This window comes from Pteropus alecto, unplaced genomic scaffold, assembly GCF_000325575.1.
Source record: "Pteropus alecto unplaced genomic scaffold, ASM32557v1 scaffold164, whole genome shotgun sequence".
In the NCBI taxonomy this organism is placed as follows: domain Eukaryota; kingdom Metazoa; phylum Chordata; class Mammalia; order Chiroptera; family Pteropodidae; genus Pteropus; species Pteropus alecto.
In genome coordinates, this window is record NW_006439568.1 from 23,093,484 (window position 1) to 23,112,812 (window position 19,329).

General features: G+C 36.7%; 2 non-coding genes across 2 annotated transcripts; both read right to left on the reverse strand.

Moving 5' to 3' along the window:
* Nucleotides 1–5,674: 5,674 nt before the first annotated feature.
* LOC112483726 lies at nt 5,675–5,793 on the reverse strand. Its single transcript, XR_003047729.1, has one exon. It is a non-coding gene; the product is annotated as a 5S ribosomal RNA (ribosomal RNA).
* Nucleotides 5,794–10,147: 4,354 nt separating this feature from the next.
* Nucleotides 10,148–10,281, reverse strand: LOC112483729. Its single transcript, XR_003047730.1, has one exon. It is a non-coding gene; the product is annotated as a U4 spliceosomal RNA (small nuclear RNA).
* Nucleotides 10,282–19,329: the final 9,048 nt, after the last annotated feature.

Here is a 19,329-nt window from a genome sequence, read left to right on the forward strand (position 1 = left end):
GAATTTGTATTTTCATAGGAAGGAACAATTCAAAATGAATGTATAGAAATAAGTGTGTGTGTGTGTGAGTGTGTGTGCGATGCTGGATAGTTTAGGAAGGGAACATACCCTTTCAGTCTAGGAACAACCTAACCAATATCTGGTGAGCATATTACTCATTTCTCTACATACTCTCATTGGTCATAGGTGCATAACATATTAAAGGCAGGTAGAATCATTCTTTTGTAAAATATATATGGGTTCCGGAAGAGAAAAGTCCTTTCACCTTGTGCTATCTCAAGTAATCTACAAGATTGCTGCTACTGGGAGCTGTTTTTGCTGCCATTTTCAAAGATCCTGCCAGAGAACAAAGCTAACACAAAGGAAAGTATGTGCCAAGAAGGCAAAGATTTATGTTTGTTTCATTCACGATGGCATCTCCAGCACCAACAACAGTGCCTGGCACATGGTAGGTGCTCAATAAATGTTTATTGATTGAATAAAATCAGAACCAAAAAATAGGAAGAGAGAATGGTTTGAACTCCTGGTTCTAGTGGTGTCTAGAACCAGCGCTACTCTTGGAACTTCCCAAGTAGATTAGTCAATAAATTCTCTTTATTCTTTTAGTTAGTGTAATAGATATTGTAAATCAGCTCACTCAAAAGACCTCAGCCCCATGCTAACATGACTCTGTCCACCAGAGCCTGAAATCTTAAAGTCTGCGTTACCCAGATGCCTTTGCGGTGAGGATTTCTGCATGCGGTGTGTGTCCAAGTAGATGCATCTGAATGAGATGGAGGGGGTTATGAGGGGGTTATGAGCACCGCGGAGTGGCTATTCTGGCAGCGCCGTGGTAAAGGCATTTTGGTACTTCTGCAGAAGCTATGTCAGAAAGTCCGGAGGTCTCGTCGGTCCCTACCTCTGTGTGAACAGGAATGATGGCAGCAACTTCCTGGTCTAGCAGCTTTTGTGATCATGGCAGAGGCAGCATGGTCTTTATTTAATTAAGTCAGCTGTGGTACAGCGGCAGCAGCAGCAGCTTTGCTTGGGGCAGATTTTAGTTGTGGCTTCAGGAGTTGTTCTGAACGTCTAGCCTGCTACAAGTCTTTTAATCATTCTCTAGTAAGTTAATGCTCTTTAGCAAGTATTTCTCTGCTTAAGCTGGTTAGAGCGAATTCTGTTGTCTACGACTGACCAATACAACTAATTTGAGTTTCTGTCAATAAGCAAAACTGCGAGTCCAGACTACGTAGAAATTCTGAAGGAAAAACAACAAAAGAGCAGAAATAATTAAACTACGAGAGAACTTCCGAGTATATGAATGTGGAAAAATGTCATTTTCAGTGGAAAATATCAGACTGGTCTCAGACCTCCGTGCAACACCAAATAATTGTAAAACAATACAATAACATCCATAGAAACTCGAGGGTGAGAATGCTGTCATGTTTTTGTAATGTCAAAAGAATGACATTCTCAGATGTAAAACATCTCAGAATCAGACCATCTATATGTCCTGCCTGAAAAATTTCTCAAAGATGAGCTCTACTACATTTGTCAAATTACATTTCCAATTAAAAAATTGGAAATTTGTAGCAGAAAAAATCTGCAGATATATAACAAAACCAAAAACATATGAAAACAAAATTCATATAAATAAATCATAAAACTGTGTGAAACAAAACAATCGTGAAAGAAATATGTAGGGTTTGTTTTTTTTTTTTAATAGGAGGGTATATCTATTAAGCCTCTTTGTAAGCAGTAGAAATGAACTCTAAGCAAAGAAAGGGATTTATCAAAGGACTATGGTTAACCACAGAATCTAAACAAAAACTCAAGACTCAGGTCTCAGAAAGGATAGGATCCAAGGCGAGTCTGGAGATCCAGAAGGAACTGATCAACAATTTCAAGTCATTGCTGCTAGGATGCTCTATTACAACCATAATTGGTTTTTGTCAGGTGAAAACAAAGTGCTTCTAATTTACGCTGCTTGTTAGAATGTAGAAATGAGCATTTCCTAGCTCCGGTGCTCTATACTAGTGCCCAAGGCATTGTATTTTGCCCCATACACATGCTGAACAGAATTGCAACTAGAATTACCCTGTAATCATGCTAGCAGCAATCTATTGTCATTCTTCAAAACTGTGTGGGATACTTTCAGCCCCCTAGCTAGATTTTCCTCAAGTATCATTGGCCAGAGTGGCATCATTTTTCCATTTCTAAATTAATTAATGCAAGGAGAATGGATTATTTAGATTTGGGCTTAGTCTAACTAAGATTCACCCTTGAGTACTGGGGAGGAGTTCAGTCTCCTCAGGCACAGGGATGTTTTACAACTTTAAAAAAGTGTTGTAGAGCAAGTAAAAACAGCTGTTGGGTAGACCACAAACAGAGGCCTTAGTAACTGAAATTCCCCCAGGGATATAACATTGCCTTTGATTTGCTATTTGAATAGGGAGAGGGAACTCTATGTCTTCCATTTGATTCTTCTTACCATAATAAGGGAAAAGGTGGGAATTCTCCAGTTGTTGAGAATACTCTATTCAACATAGGAACTGGAAAAAATCCACAGAATTAATGGATTTAGAGTTTGACTGGGCCAAACTTTATTTGTATTACCTGACTCGGGTAATTCTTTACACTGATAGGTAGGTCTCAGAGGATTTCTGTGTGCCAGAAATTACAATTAGCTCAAAGCAAGCATCTAAAAGTTTCCAAAAAGCCTAATATTTTCTCTCATCCTAGGATACAATTATCTTAATAAATGTCCTTTAGGAATATCTAGGAGTAATAGTCAAAGAATGAACTTTTGCTGTTATAAAAGGTACCTAGTCTCCTTTTCAGGCAAGATGCTATGAATCTGTGGATTCGGCTCTGGAAATTGGATGAGGAGTCATGAGTCTATTGTCTTGACTCGGGCCAGATCTTCGTTCATCACACCGAGCTTATTTTAGTTACACAAATCAAGTAAGACTTTAGTGGGAACCCTATGTTCAAATAAGCATAGCCAGAGATCTCGTAGAGTGAGGTCATCTGATCATGAAACTGGTGTTCCTGCCTATTATAACCATGCACAATTGTTTAGGGAGGCTACCTCACCAATGTGATCCAAAGATTCTCCTTCCCTAAATGAAGCTAGGGAATACATTTCAATTGCAGCATTTCCCACCAGCAATTTCCAACATTCAGAAAATAGTGAGCTTTTTTTTTTTTTCTTTTTAAAGATGCTGGAATTTCCCTCAGCAGTGTGGGTCCCAAGGCCTTGAGGAAGGGATAATCATTCCAGTCCTTCTTGGGGCAACAGTCGTGGGTATACAAGCAGGACACTCACAATGGATGTCTTCCAGCATTCCTATTGCAAGGAGTCTTTATTTCCTTCCTGTATATATGCCAAGGGATTTTTGGCATCTCCCCTTTCTTTAATGAGGGCCAGTTTTGGAGCCTGATTTGCTTTATCCATCCAACCCTGTTGGATATCCAGCTGCTTAAGCCAGCACTTTGAATGCAGCACTTCTGGTAAGTGCATCCACATTGACAAATTCAGCCCAATCTAAAATAATGTCCACTATTTTTTTGTTAGTGCTTTCAAAACATGTTCCCATAGAAGTTTCACCAATAGTTTCTTTATTTAAAGCAGCGAATCCCTGCAACCATTGCAATGTAAAATCCTTCTCTGGCAAAAGGAGAGTCCTGGCCAAATATCCAAGGCTAATGTTATTACTTGTTTTGTGTCTTTTACAGCTCGCTGCAACATGGAGAATTGGAGGATTCATTGTATTTAAAATGCCAGGAATGGTGGGCACAAAATATGGTAACAACATTCTCCAAAACCCATTTTCTAGTGGTTCTCAAAAGAGTTGAGAGTGGGAAGTATCAAAATCACTTGAGGAACCTTTGCAAAACGTACTTAGCTGCCCCTACGCCCAGAGATAAGGCAGAAGGTGGTGGAGATCAGGGAAGGGAGGTCATGTCTATTAGAAAAGCTCTCTAGGTGTTCTGACAGGCATCCTCCCATACTCACAGCTCACTCCCCCACCCCCAGAATAAGGGGGGAGGAATAAAATTATTGTTTATAATAAGTTATAAGGAGCGTGACTCTTCTTACATTGTGAAATGTTATGTTATGTTACTGTTTCCAGCTATTCTTTTCTCTATAATGACGTATACTTTCTCATCCCATTTTCTGAGTTAGCCATGTGACTTGGGTCGATGAAAGACAAGAAGAAGTTACAGTGTGTTAATTCTAAGCAGAAGCTTTAAGAGGCAGTGTATATTGCTGCCAACTTGTTTGCTTTTTCCTCTACCAAGAGAATGGCACGTTCCTAACAGTGGCTACTTCTTTAGCCTGATTCCCAGAATAAGAAGACCCAGAGAAGAGAGTTGCAGCCTCTGACAGGTACCATGAACAATAAATAAATGCTGGTTTTTGGAAGCTGTAGAAATTTCAAGTTGCTACTGCAGACAATCAGTCTAACATACATGGAAGGATTTTTTTTTAGAGGAATGAGCACCTTGGTGGGTTTGGTTAGATATCTAAAGTGACACCAAACCTTGAGTTTGGGGTATAAATTAAGGACAGCTAAATTTCTTTGTATAAGAAAGTAGGAAAGCTTTGTTTTATCTGGGAGAGGAGGGATTGACCAGGGAAATAAAATAGAGAAAGCAGAGGTCCAAGCAATGAAGATCCAATAATTGTTAAAGGACTTTTAAGCCAGGTATATCTAACCTGGAATTTTATATTTTCCATTTAGCTAAGTATACTACATATAAATGCCACGTGTGAGGGTGTTTTGGGGAAAATGATGAGTTCTGCACTGGGTTAACTGTCCAGAAGAGAAAGATCAAGAAATGCCAAGTCCATTCATCAGCTAATCCAATTGAGCAAAGCAGAAACTTGAAGTCTGCGGAGAACATGGGAATGTAAGAAATTATAAGGAGGGTTTCACTCCCACAAACCAAACAGTGGGCATTTAAAACTATATTTTCTAGATTTTAAAGCCTAGATTTGAAAGTCCTTAAAGCAATGTTAGTAGAGCAATGCTAACCATACACTTAAATAATAATCATACTTATCCAAAAATCTAAGAGTGATTCAATATTAGGAAAGTTATAAGGATATCTTAAAGATAATTAAAAATCACTTAATGACCACTAAGTAATTGTTGAATGACATCTGATATTAATTTCTTTAAGGAAAAGAAACTTTTTAAAAGTATAGAAGAGCACTTCTCTACTGTGATTTAAAAAAATTTTTAAGTGTCATTATTACACCTTTTGTCTCTAATGATTTTCTTCTGGAAATTTTATCCAACATAAAAAAGCAGAAAACAGAAATAAGAATTGTAACTGTTAGAAAGTGGCTATATTATTAATATTGCAGATGAAATGATCGAATACCTAGGAGACACAAAAGGATTGTGTATAACAAGATCAGCTTACATAAATAAAATTGATAATAATATTTGCACCATATTCATTTTAGAGAAAACCAACCATTTTAAAGATGTCAGCCCTTCTCAAATTAATTTATAAGTTTATTTTCAGTTCTTTTTCTTATTTGTTATTAGTTTGTCTTCTTTTTTATTTTTATTTATTTTATTTCATTATTAAAAATTTTTTTTAGGCGAGGCAACCTTTGGTTGACCTCACAGATTGCAAAGACCTTGTCATCTTACAATCCTTTATTTTTTATTTTTTATGCCTACAGCACCTGGTCTTCCTAGGTGGTCTCCCATCCAAGTACTAACCAGGCCCAACCCTGGTTAGCTTCCGAGATCAAATGGGATCAGGCTTGTTCAGGGTGGCATGGCCGTAGGTTTTCTTCTTTTTTTAAACTGAGATATAATCTATATATAACATATTAGCTTCAGGTCTACAATTTGATATTTGTATATATTGTGAAATGATCACTACAATAATTCTAGTTAACATACATGCTTATATTTTTTTCTTCTGATGAGAACTTTTAAGACCCACTCTCTTAGCAGCTTTCAAATATCCAATACGGTATTATTAACTATAGTCACCATGCTGCACATTACATCCCTATGACTTATTTATTTTATGAAGTTTGTACCTTTTGACCTCCTTCGCCAATTGCGCCCACCCTCCACCTTCCCGCCTCTGGCAATCGCCAATCTGCTGTCTGTATCTACGAGTCTGGGTTTCTTATTTTTTTGTTTTTATAGTCTACATATAAATAAGATCATGTAGTATTCTCTTTCTCTGACTTATTTCAGTTAGGCTACTGCCCTCAAGGTCCATCTATGTTGTTGCAAATGACAATATATTTCTTTCTTTTATATATATAGATATATAGATTTATAGATATATAGATATATAAATATATAGATATATAGATACAGATATGTAGATATATAGATATAGGTATAGAGATATAGATATATATTGCTGCAATGAACATAGGCATAGGACTACATATATCTTTTCGAGTTAGTGTTTTTATTTCCTTTGCATAAATATCCAGAGGTGGAATTATTGGATAATATGGTAGTTCTATTTTTAATTTTTTGATGAATCTCCATACTGTTTTCAATAGTGGCTGCACCGGTTTACATTCCCACCAACAGTGTACAAGGGCTCCCTTTTCTCCACATCCTCACAAACACTTGTGTCTTTTTGATAATAGCCATTCTAACAGATATGAGGTGATCTTTTAGTGTGGTTTTGATTTTTCATTTCTCTGATGATGAATGATGTTGATAACCTTTTCATGTACCTGTGAGTTTTATTTGGAAAAATGTCTATTCAGATATCCTACCTCTTTTTAATTGAGTTTGTTTTCTTATTTGTTTGATTTTTTGGAATCTGACAAAATCATTCTAAAGTTCACTTGAAATAATAAACTCATTAGAATAGCAATGAAAAGATGAAAAAAAGTGAGTAATGAGGAATAGTTTATCTTATCAGAATTAAAGATATAAAAATGCATAGTGGTTAGATGAAAAGGACATGAGTTTTGGATCTAGTAACTGAGGTTTGAATTCCTGGCTCTGACACATTCTAGCTATGGAATCTTGGACAATTAATATCTTTAAGCAAATTGTGTATTATAGAGTCTAACTGCTTTACTCCCCCAGCCTATTCCCACAATCATATCCTTGACATGGCCTTATCATGTATACAGGATACTTCCCTGCCTCTTGGCTTTGGACTTGGCCTTGTGACTTGGTTTGGTCAGTGGCATGTAGGTAGGAGTAACAAGTCTAGGCGTTAAGGAGCCTCCACAGCTCTGCTTGCCCTCTTGAGTGACTGTTGCTTCCAAGAAGACTTCTCCTAGTGACCTACTGCCCTTTCATCCTGGGCCCCAGGGTGAATGAATGTAGAGCACAGCTACCCCAGCTGCCCCAGAGATCCATGAGAATAAATAATTGCTGTTTTAAGCTATCGAGAATTAGCCAATGAAATGTATCAGTTGTTTCTTAAGGAAGATTCCCAGGAAGTGCCACAAACACTTCCATTTACACCTTATTGGCCAGAAATTAGTCACATCGCCAATTCTAAGGGCAAAGGAGGCTAGGAAATGCAGCCATCTAAATTTGGTATTCTATGACTATGGAAAGGGGGAAATGGCTTTGGTGTGACAACTAGCACTCTCAACTACAGGTCTGTAACCTCTAATGATTCTTCTTAATTGGGGTAAAATAGATATAACATAACATTTACCATCTAATCATTTTAAGTGTACAATTGAGTGGAATTAAATACATTCATAATGTGCAACCATCAATCATTATTGATTCTGGAATGCCTCTTCAAACAAACGATTACTTATTTTTTTATAAATGAAATCATTCTTTATGATTGTTCACCTATTAGCTTTTGTTCTTCACTTAACTTCCTAAGAGAGCTTTCTATGTCAATAAATGTAGAGCCAAATAACTTTTCTTCGCAGCTTTATACTTCCCATAATATGGCCATAACGCAATTTATTTGACTATTTCCCCTTAGCTTATTTCCCTTTTTCCTAATTCAAACAATGCTAAAACAAACCCCTTGTACATCCATATTTGAATATAGGTGTAACTATTTTTGTTAGAAATATTTCTTGACATGAGATTGTTGGTTCAAAGTGTATACGCATTTTTATTTCAAAAGATACTATAAAATTACTCCCCAAAAAGTCTTTAATAATTTATATTTCCAAATGAGTATATAAGAATATCTTTCGGAAAGTGATTTTTGACAGTAATATGCCGAAAGCCTTAAACTGCTTATGTTTCTTGTCCCATTAATTTTGTTGATTAACATTGTCCCAGAAAATAATTCTAAAACACAAAATAAATTCTAACAAATATATGCACTGTAACATTAAACATAATAGTTAAAAACTGGATACAACCTAAATTTTAAAAATAGAGCAAGTAAATTATTATTAAGCTCTGTACGGCAATTGCAAGGAAGATTACAAAGACTGTTTAGTAACATGAAAATGCTCATGATAAAATGTTACTTGCAAATCACAAGATTTAATTAGAAGTTTAATCAAAATGTTTAAAATTAATTGTGTTTTAAATACATACCTGGTGATACTACTTTCTCTTACCTATCTTTCCACTTTCTATATTTCCCATTAATTTTTTCTTTCATTCTCCCCACTTCCACCTCTGACCTATGGATATTGCTGTTTCCCCTTAAGAGCTGGAGGGCGGGGCATGCAGGCGGGGCATGCAGGCGGGGCATGCAGGCGGGGTGGTCGTGTAAAGCAGACGTGCTAACCACTACACTATGGAGCTACCCCTCTCATTTTTCTTAACCGAAGACTACTTTTCTAATTAAAAAATATTATTCATAGCACTTAGCAAAGTGTTCTGCACTTGTTAGAAATTGTATTCAATGGGCTCTCTGATGACTATCCTTGAGGCATTTATAAAAAGGAGCCAATTAAAAATGTAATGTAACAAACATCTTGGGTTCATCCTGGCATTATGCATATATGTAGTTCTCATCTTAAGCAAAATTATGAAGAAAGAAAAATTAGTTTTTGTTTTCCACCTTTCATGTCACCTTCCCTTTAATTCTCTTTATGTTCTGTATTCTATTCTCAAAAAATCTTGCTTTATAATTGCCATTACTGTATAAATGGATAACAGCATCCAGAGTTATTTTTATTTTTTAAAAAATCTGATATTTAAAACTAAGAAAATTAATATAAAGCTGTTAGCACAGAGAGAGTGTTCAGTAAGTGTTGACAATGATGATAGTGATGCTAAGAATGATGATACTAATCACGGAGAAGAAGTCTTCAAGAGTAAAATGGAGGAAAAGTGATTATTCTCCATTATGACGCTTTCAACATATTTGGAATTTCCTTCTCCTTAATGTAAAAGAGCTTGTGATAGACCCATGGTCTGTGATAATACTAGAGATAAATATGATGACAGCAATAATCAAACCCTTCTTAAATCTGTTTATAATCTGAATCTATATAATTGTATGGGTTAGTGAATTCCTGTTATAAGACATTAGCATTTTATTTTAGTAATATTAATATTGTCTTTTGAAGCTTGAAGGGGCATAAATATATTTTTATATTTGTGGAGAAAATTTAAATTAATCCTATCCATATTTGATGCTTGCCATGACATTATAAGCTAAAACGTACAAGGCTATTTATTTCGTCCTATGCACCATGCCTAGGATTTGGTACCTCAGGTAAATGGTGGAACTTGGCCATGGCTGCATGCAAAAAGCTAGGCTTTCTCTAGCTGTGAATAACAAAGGCTTACTTCTAGCCTAAACTTTTGCACAACTATATATTTTTTTCTATTAAAATAACCACTTCTTAAACTTAGAATATACATTAACTAGTTACTAATTATCATTATTTGATTTTTAAGGAAAGATTAGGAATTTAGCATAAGTTTAAAAATATGCCTAGCCTTAAGGCCATTTAGTGTCTTCCTGGATACTTTCAAGGGTATAGAAACATAATTCTGTTTCTATTTTAGTGCTTCACTGAATTTCCTAGAGTCCAAAGACATTTGGAATTTACAAACATTTCCATCTGATTCCAGTTTTACTTATATATTGTCTCATTTTAGAACAAACCTTTGGGTGCCACCAACCCAACCCAAAAAAGCTTATAAGATATTCTCCTAAACAAAGGTAGAAATTATTTCATTCTACCTCACTAAGTTCTGTATTAAGCTTTACAGCACAATTTACAGATTGTCTTTCATAGGCTTCCTGAAGTCTGAGAAACTACACGTTTTAGTTTTCAATTGGCAATAATGGCACCTCGGATAAACCTCATTGGCTATGATACTGCCACTGAGCAAAGCTAGAAACTACACATTTTAATTTTTCACTTTTAATATTGATAAACAGAAGTTGCTTTCAATGTCAGTCATATGCTCTATAGCTGTCTTCCCTTTTCCAAACTGACAACTTAAAAACATTGTTGTTGCTTTATCTGCATTTTCCTGATTATTGGTGAAGTTGAGAATTTTTTCATGTTTACTAATCATTTGAATTTCTTCTGTAATTTTGTCAGTTTAGATGTTTTACCTATTTGTTTATTTGGACTGTCTTTTCCTAATTAGTTTCTTTCTCTCTCTATGTATTATAGATATGAATCCTTCATTTAATATATGTTACAGATACTTTCATTTTCATTGTTGGGTATCTATTAACTTTGGTTATTGTCTTAAGAAAGTTTTACTTCTTATGTAGTCAAATCTGTTCAGCTTTTTCCTTTCTGCTTTTTGAATTTTGCATTTTGCTTAGCAGATCTTCTATTTCATGATTATAAAAATATTATCTTATACTCGCTTCTAAAACATATCTTGGATGTCTTTATGTGTTTAATTTTTTAAAATAAACTTTTAATTTTATAATTGTTTTAGATTTACAAAAAAGTTGTGAAGGTAGTACAGAGTATTCCCATATACCCCAAACTCAGTCTCCCTGTAATTAATGTCTTCTATTAGCATGGTACATTTCATAGCTAATGAGCCATTATTGATACTATTATTAACTGAAGTCTATACTTTATTCATATTTCCTTAAGTTTCTACCTCATGTCCTTTTTCTGTACCAGGACTCCCATTATATTTTGAATACCTTATTACATTTAGCCCTTATGTTTCTTTAGCCTTGTCAGTTCTGTGACAGTTTCTTAGACTTTACTTGTTTTTGATGGTTTTCTTGACAGTTTTGAGGAACGCTGGTTAGGATATTTGTAGAATATCCTTCAACTGGGATTTGTCTGATATTTTGCTTACAATGAGATCAAGGTTTTGTGTTTTGAGGAGGTAGATCACAGAGGTAATGTACCCTTCTCATCACATCATATCAAGGGTACATTCAACAGATATCACTATTGATGTTGACCTTGGTCACCTAGCTCAGGTCATGTTTCTCTACTGAAAAGTTATTCTTTTCCCTCCATTTTCACACTTAAGGTGTGGGGCATTTCTGCTCTGCTTCCTTGAGTATAGAGCATTCTGTTTGTCTGTTTTTAACTGTTTGATTCTTTAAGTCATTTGGAATTTATTCTAATATATCATCAGAGCAGACATTGAAGCTGTTTCTTTTCTCTTTTGTGTAATAGATATTTCTTTCTTTTGGTGTTGTCATTGTGGAAATTGACACTGTCCCTAGCTCTCAGAGAGAGGGTCCTGCTATTTTAGACCAAACAAGGAATTCTCATCCATCTTCCACACTTATCATTTATTCAGGTGTAACCCCATCATTGTTGCTGAGGAACGGCCAAGCTGAAAGCTTGAGCCAGTGACAAGAAGGGTGGTTATGGGAGCACTCTGGGAGAGGCAGTTTCTCTTTTAAGGGAGCTACCGAAAGACAATGCTTTATCTCCTTTTGGGCAGTTCAATGTACAGATTTAAAGCTTAGCACTTCGGCAGCCATTCAACCATAGGATGAAGCTGACATTGTAGAAGTCAGAACTCAGAGGCAGAAAAAAAAAAAAGAAAGAAATCAAATAAACTCTTCAGTGTCTTTCATGTCAGTATTGAGCCGCTAAATCAAAGCCACCCTGCAGTCTGCTCTGTCTCTGGGTCTTGCAGTTAAATGAGTCCTTTGTTGTGTAAGGCAGTTTGGGCTAGGTCTTCGATTGCTTGCAGTATAAAGAAGACTGAAATAAGGGCATATAAACAGAGATATAATGTTATTTATTTGTTTATTATTTATTAGTCAGTTGTCCCAATACAATTTATTTAGTGGTTCATTCTTCTAAGATGTAAAATGTCACTTTATCATAAACAACATTTCCACATAAAAATGATTCTGTTCCTGGCTTGGTATTCTTTATATATATACATTAATTTATCTGTTTCTGAGTTAATACCTCACTGTTTTAATTACCACAGTTTTATCATATGTTTTGACTCTTGGTAGTTTCTCTACATTGTTCTTTTAAAAAAAATGGTAGTTTTTTAAAAAAAAACTTGGTAGTTTCTTTTAAAAAACTTGGTAGTTTCTCTTTATTGTTCTTTAAAAAAAACTTATGGGCTCTTTTCACGTACTTTCTCTTCTATTTGAACTTGATGGTTCATTAAATTCCATAAAAAATTCTTTTGAGAGTTTTTAAAAATTGGGATTACACTAAATTTACAAATTAAACATGGAGGTGAATGTGGCTCTGGTCAACATTTTGACTATAGCCATTCAGAGATGCTGGGCTTGAGGGCCCTGATTCCTATTTTATGGACACTATGAGATAATACATGTGTTATTTTAAGATGATAAGTTTTGGGGTAATTTGTTATACAGCAATTGATTATGCAGACAGAAAGTAACAAATTATGTTTATGTATGTTTTCAATATTCTTACTTTTGATTCACATTAAAAAAAATTCAGTTTGGGGGGAAAAAATGGCGTGGATGATAGAAGCTCTGTTCATCTCTCCGGTGACCAAATCAAAGTTGTGACGGAAACAAGGAGCAGCAGCAAGGAAAAATCGCCTATGATCTAGATGAACAAGCTATAAATAAGCAGAAATCCAAGAAAGTATCCTGCAATGGCAGAAGGTAGGGCGGTCTGGAGAGGCTGAGATGGAGGCTGTGGCAGCAGCAGACGCCTCTGAAAGGGTCCGTGTCTGCGAGCAAATTTTTGTGGTGATGGACCTGCTCGCTCTGCGCACTAGTGCCCATTTGGCTGCATGCAGGAGGCACCAGGACTTACAGGGAGACATTGTTGTGGGAGGGCCTAGGCGAGACTCGCTGTATACAGAAGTGCTGGAGGTATCCATTGTTCCTCTCTTGAGCCCTTCCCACTCCCAGTGTGCAGAGGTGGCAGCGCCATCATAGAGACGTCATCAAACTGGATTACAGAGGTCACTCTGCACAGAGGATTCCCTGAAACTGCGCCTTCCCCAATTTGCGGCCCCACGCAACCCACATCCAGGTGTGTCCTCGCTTAGTCAGGTGCCTCTTGCAGAGCAGTGCCTAGACTCACAATGGTGGCAGCTGGCCTCAGTTTCTGATGTGGCCTTTTGAGGCAACTATAAGCACAGCATCTGTGGATTACTTGCTGAATCTTAAAAGGTGCCCCAGAGTGGCACAGGCTGGGGCTACATTTGGCCTACAGCCGAACCACTCTCAGGACTGTGCCACTGGACACCTACAATACAAAGTTGCATTAATAAGACTGGGAGACTCAGGAGCTTTGCTTAGTACCTAGAAACAGACACGGAAAGGCAGCCAAAATGGGAAGACAAAGAAGCAGAAATAATATAAGAGAACAGAACAGAGATTCAGAAATAATGGTGTCAAGCAATCTATCAGATGTAGAGTTCAAAACACTGGTTATAAAGATGCTCGACAAACTTATAGGAAGCGTAGATAAATTCAGTGAGAACTTCTACAAAGAGATGAAAAACATAAAAATGGAAATAGAAATTATACAAGGGAACCAGTCAGAAATGAAGAACACATTACCTGAGATGAGAAGTATATTAAATGGAAGAAACAGAGTGAATAAAGAAGAAGATCAAATGACCTATATACAGGATGGGAAAACCAAGGACACTCAGTCAGAATGGTGAGAAAAAAAAGCCAAGACTATAATAATAATTTAATGAGCTTATGGGACACTATTAAAGGTAAAAACATCCGTGTCATAGGGGTACTGGAAAAAAAAAACAGGACATTGATGAGCTATTTGAAGAAATAATGATGGAAAACTTCTCTAATCTAGTGAAGGAAATAGACATACATCCCCAGGAAGCTCAGAGAGTCCCTAAAACAAGGAACTCAAAGAGGCCCACACGAAGACACATCATAATGAAAATGCTTAAGGTTAAATACAAAGAGAGAATCTTAAAAGCAGCAAGAGAAAAGCAGTTAGTTACCTACAAGGGAGCACCCATAAGACTGGCAGCTGATTTCTCAAAACAAACTATGCAGGACAGAAGGGTTTGGCAAAAAATATTTGACAGGGTGAAGACCCAGGATCTACAACCAAGAATACTTTATCAAGCAAAACTATCATTTAGAGTTGAAGGACGGATTCAGAGCTTCCCAGACAAAAATAAGCTAAAGGAATTTATCACCACCAAGCCAGTATTACAGGAAGTGTTGGAGGGACTTCTTTAAGAAGAAAAAACATGTATCAAATCCATGAATAAAGAATGGTAATAATTATATTCCTATCAACAAGAACCTCAAATGGAAAAGAATTAAGTGCTCCAATCAAACGATAGAGTGGCTGAATGGATAAGGAAACAGTACCCTTGCATATGCTGCCTACAAGAGACTCACTTCAGATTAAAAGATACACACAGACTAAAAGGAAGGGGATGGAACAAGATATTGCCTTAATGGACCTAGAGGATATTGTGCTGAATGAAATGGGTTGGATAGAAAAAGACACATATCACATGATTTCATGTACATGTGGAATCTAAAGAACAAAGTTGACAACAACAACAAGAAAAGCAGACAAACTCATAGATACAGAGAATATTTAGTGGAATACTAGATGAGAAGGGGCTTGGGGGACAAAAACAGGCAAAGAGATTAAGAGGTACAAATAGTTGCAGAATAGACATGGAGATGTAGAGTGTAGCATGGGGAGGATGGTCAATAATGTAATAAATATGTAAGGGGAAGGAGGGTTACTAGATTTATTGGGGTGATTACTTTGCGAATTATGTGGATCTCTGATCACTATGCTATACAACTGAAACTGGTATATTATTGTATGTCAATTGTAAGTGGAATAAAACCCATTTAATTGTACAATGTAAATACAAGCAATTAATTGTCCATTATATTTCAATAAAGATGAAAAAAAATCTTAAGGGAGAAAGATGGGTAAAGAAGGTTTTTAGAAAGTTGTGCTGTGTCAGTACACTACTTTCATGAAACTGTTAGTGAAAACCTACATCTATGTAAGCTCTTTGAAGTTGGATTTGAGTTAGATTTGAACTTATCTCAGGCTAAGACTGGTTTAAGGATAGCTCAATTTTATTCCAGCTTCAATCTATCTATTAATTATATACTTCCCCCTTTTTTCCCCTGTTGCCCTAGGTCTCATTGTCTAATTTTCCAGCAGTGTTAATGCTGTTCCCACTATAGATCTGTCTAGGGGTATTCTTATTTCGTTAAGTTTCCTGGCCTAGAAGTAAATAAGTTTTTTTCTGCTTAGTTTAATCAAGACAAATCAGAAATTATTTAGAGACCATAGGCTAGAATAAAAAGAAATTTACAAAACCCCAGAAATACAAAAAGATAAATTATGAAAGCATAGCATAGATTAGTTTATAGAGCTTAAGTTACTTATATTAATGTAACTAAAGTTTGGCCATGGAAAGGTTTTAACTGGTAGAGTTTACCAGGTTCTCAGTATTGATTTTTTTTTTTTACTTTAGTTCTGTATCTGAGTGTCTTAACCAGTCATTGCAGTGTTTTGAGAAATCTTCAGCTTGTTCTGGAACTTACCTTTGTATAAAACAGAAACTGTTTTTCTACTTATAACTGATGTATAAGGAGTTTGGATTTTGCAAAATGGAAGGCATTTTTGTTTAGCTGAGCTCCAGCACGTATTAATTTGAACTACAGCATTTTCTAAATGACACAACTTATTAATATTTTATTACGTACAAGCTTGAGTCCTCATTTTACTCTTATGTATAGTCTATATTTTCCTTTTTTTGTTTGTTTTAAGCAACAAGATGTTTGACTTGAAGGAAAAACTATCTAGGATTCATTTCTTTTAGAGTAATGTATCCCTACTTAAAGATAGATTGCCATACATGTAACAGCTGTGTACAAAAAAGTTATAAAATTGTCCTTGGTTTTACAATGATAAATGAAAAACATTAAAATTCTTCACTTCAGACCAGCCTGTGACTTCAGGATGAGCAGCAGTGAACTCAAGAACTGGAGCAGTTCATTCCTCCTTGGTCATAGCCTTTTCAGCAACGGTCTGCTTTTCCTTTTCAATCTCTTCAGGATCTCTGCAGAAGCAGAGATCAGGCATGACCTCCCACAGGTGTTCATGCGAGATCGTGCCACGCACGTGCAGAACTTCCCAGGCCAGCATCCATCACCTCAGACCCAGTGAGTGAGCCCTCTTGCTGTTGCAAGGGATGGCAATGTCCACAGAGTGCAGAAGAGAGCCTAACACGAGATACCTCTGTGAGAGGCTGGTGGCCAGCCCTGGTATGGGTCTTAGGAGTCTTGAGACTTTTTTCCTGAGTAATTCAGGAGAAAAACAATTCCTTTTATTCACTAACAGATGACACACCAGGCACACTGGAGTCAGTCCTTAGTAGTTACTATTCCCTTGGTTTCACAGTTCTCTTCCTACAGCTATCGGCATGGCTCTCTCCTCGACTTCCTTAATTGCCCTTCGTTAAGGCCTTTGCTAGCCACCCTATCTAAATTTCATCCCTTCCACTTTATATTTCCTTTTAATATTTTATTTTTCTCCCTCACCAGTTTTCAGTACCTAACATTATTGATTAATAACTTATTTCTCTTATATGTTTCCTCAAACAGAATGTAAACCTCATGAGGGCATGAATTTTTACTATTTGCCTGTTTTCTTTACTGCTGAATCGCCAGTACCTAGAACAGTACCTGGCATACAAAGTGCTCAGTACATATTTATTGACTGACTTACAGTAGAATAAGGCTTGGCTTTGCAGTTATAAAGGCCTGGGTTAGAATGTAGATTTTCTGTTTGGCCTAGGGTAACTCCCTTCAACCCTTTGAACCTCAGTTTTTTGACCTGTAAAGTGGAAAAAAATACCTAATGAGACATGTAGGCTACTTACATGTGTCTGATATTATTGGAGTCATACAATAATAATTGTTAGCCCTCTCCCTTTCAAATTGAGGGGAAACCTCAGAGATTTTTCTGATATTATTCCTCCTCCTCCCACAAACCTTTATGTGTGTCTTAGTCAGGGTTCCAATAGGAAATCTTTTTGAATGTAGGGTCATTTGAGGAGGGCTGAGGTCTAGGGGAACATAGGGAATAGAAGAAGAATCTAAGGAAAAGCAGAGTAGTCACTGTCCCTAGGTCCAAAGAGACAAGGAGCAGGAAGGAGAGTTTGGCCCTAGGTGACCTCACAAGAAGGGAACCAGGGGAATAAATAGCCTGACCTTACACTCCTTTCTCCCTCAGATGATCTCCTGGTGGGTGTTCGTATGTCAGACCCAACCAGAAATCAGAGGGCTGGGAGCTCAATGATGTCAGCCATACAGGTTAGCCCCCAGGGCAGAAAGCAGATGGAGAAGCATGGAGAGTGAATCTGGGGGAGCAAAAGAAAGCTATCAAACCCAGTGCCCTTACTATGTATAAGGTACTTGCTATGCGTGCACGCACGCGAGCGAGCGAGAGGAGAGAGAATAGAGACATAGTTCAGTTCTCAATAGACTCACAGTTGGGTTGGGATGTCAGCCAAATAAAGAGAACTTCAATACAGTGTGATAACCACTGTGTAAAAGCCAGCACAGTGTGTTATGGGCTGCTCTTTCACAAAAATGTCAGAGGAAGTGGGGTGGTGATATTGGGAGTTTGACTGGAGATTAAGGTTGGTTACATAATTAAGAGACCATCTTAAAGTATAACAATTCGAGCCCATTTTAAAATGTGACAATTTTTTTAAAAGGATGCAATGACTTTTTCTGAAAGATTTTTTCTAATAAAATACAAGAGGATGGGAATAGGGAGGGCATAGAAGTGAAGATGATGAGAATGAGAAATATAATGAAATAATTTCAAAGTTTCTTCCTAGCTTAACATTTTAATGTTTTAGTTTTTTGTTGTCCTGTTACTTCTGAACTATTAGACTGTGAGTCTTTCATAAATGCAAATGAACATAAAATTCTATAATAACCTCTCTTGTTCACAGAATTTGGCTTTAGGTTTCAACAATAAATGGTCTTTACACATTTAAAATAACTAAATTTAGGGAGGATATAATGGTTTGAAAATAAATCATGTAAGTTTATTACATGTGAAATTTAAAATTATACACAAAGAGGAATAACTATTAAAAGACAAGTTTAATTTGGATTAATGTTCATTTGGATTAAGGCTCCTTTATTCAACATTCTCTTTATATTCTTTGTTTTAGTCTCCAAAAACTCATTATATGACACATCTCGATAATTTCTGTCAAAAGCAAAATCATTACATAGTAGCTGTATATGGTCATAAGAAAGATATTTATAGACAAAATTTAAGGTTAATGGTATACACACAATAGAGATGCATGAAGAGGTCAAATTACAATGAAGTAAGGGCCTTGGGTACAGGTTGAGAGGAAAGGGTGTCAAGAGGGAAAGAAACAAACTTTTCTCGAGTACTTTTCTATGCACCATAATTTGTCTAGTTTGCCAGGTTACCCAATTGAACAGCTGGCACTGAATCTGGTGCACTGAGAGCTCTCACTGCAGTAATTATTTTCTTTGTAATTAGACATAATTATTGTAAAATGTAGTGAGGAGCTTGTCCACAATCCAAATGAAACAAGAATTTCCAGAGGTATTCCTAGTACTGTGGCTACAAATGTCAAGTGGCTGGGGGGGAAAATATAACCAATAATTATAAACAGAACTAGAGAGTGAAGCGTAGGCAGTTAGTATTACTTCAAAGGGCTGTGCAAGATGTTTGGGGTGTATCCTTGAGAAACCCAGAGAAATGAATCAAATCGGAATTGGGGCAAAAACAGTGAGATGCGCCAGCTAAAAGGAACATACCCCTGACCAGAATAGATGCTCTGGGTCCTAATTAGGCCTCGCCCTCTCGCTCTTCCCAGTCTCCCCTCCTTTTTACCCCTTCCCTGCGCCGGTCCCGCCCTCCGCCACCAACTCCGCCCACCCCCCTTTGCGCCTGGCTCCGCCCACCAGCCGCGG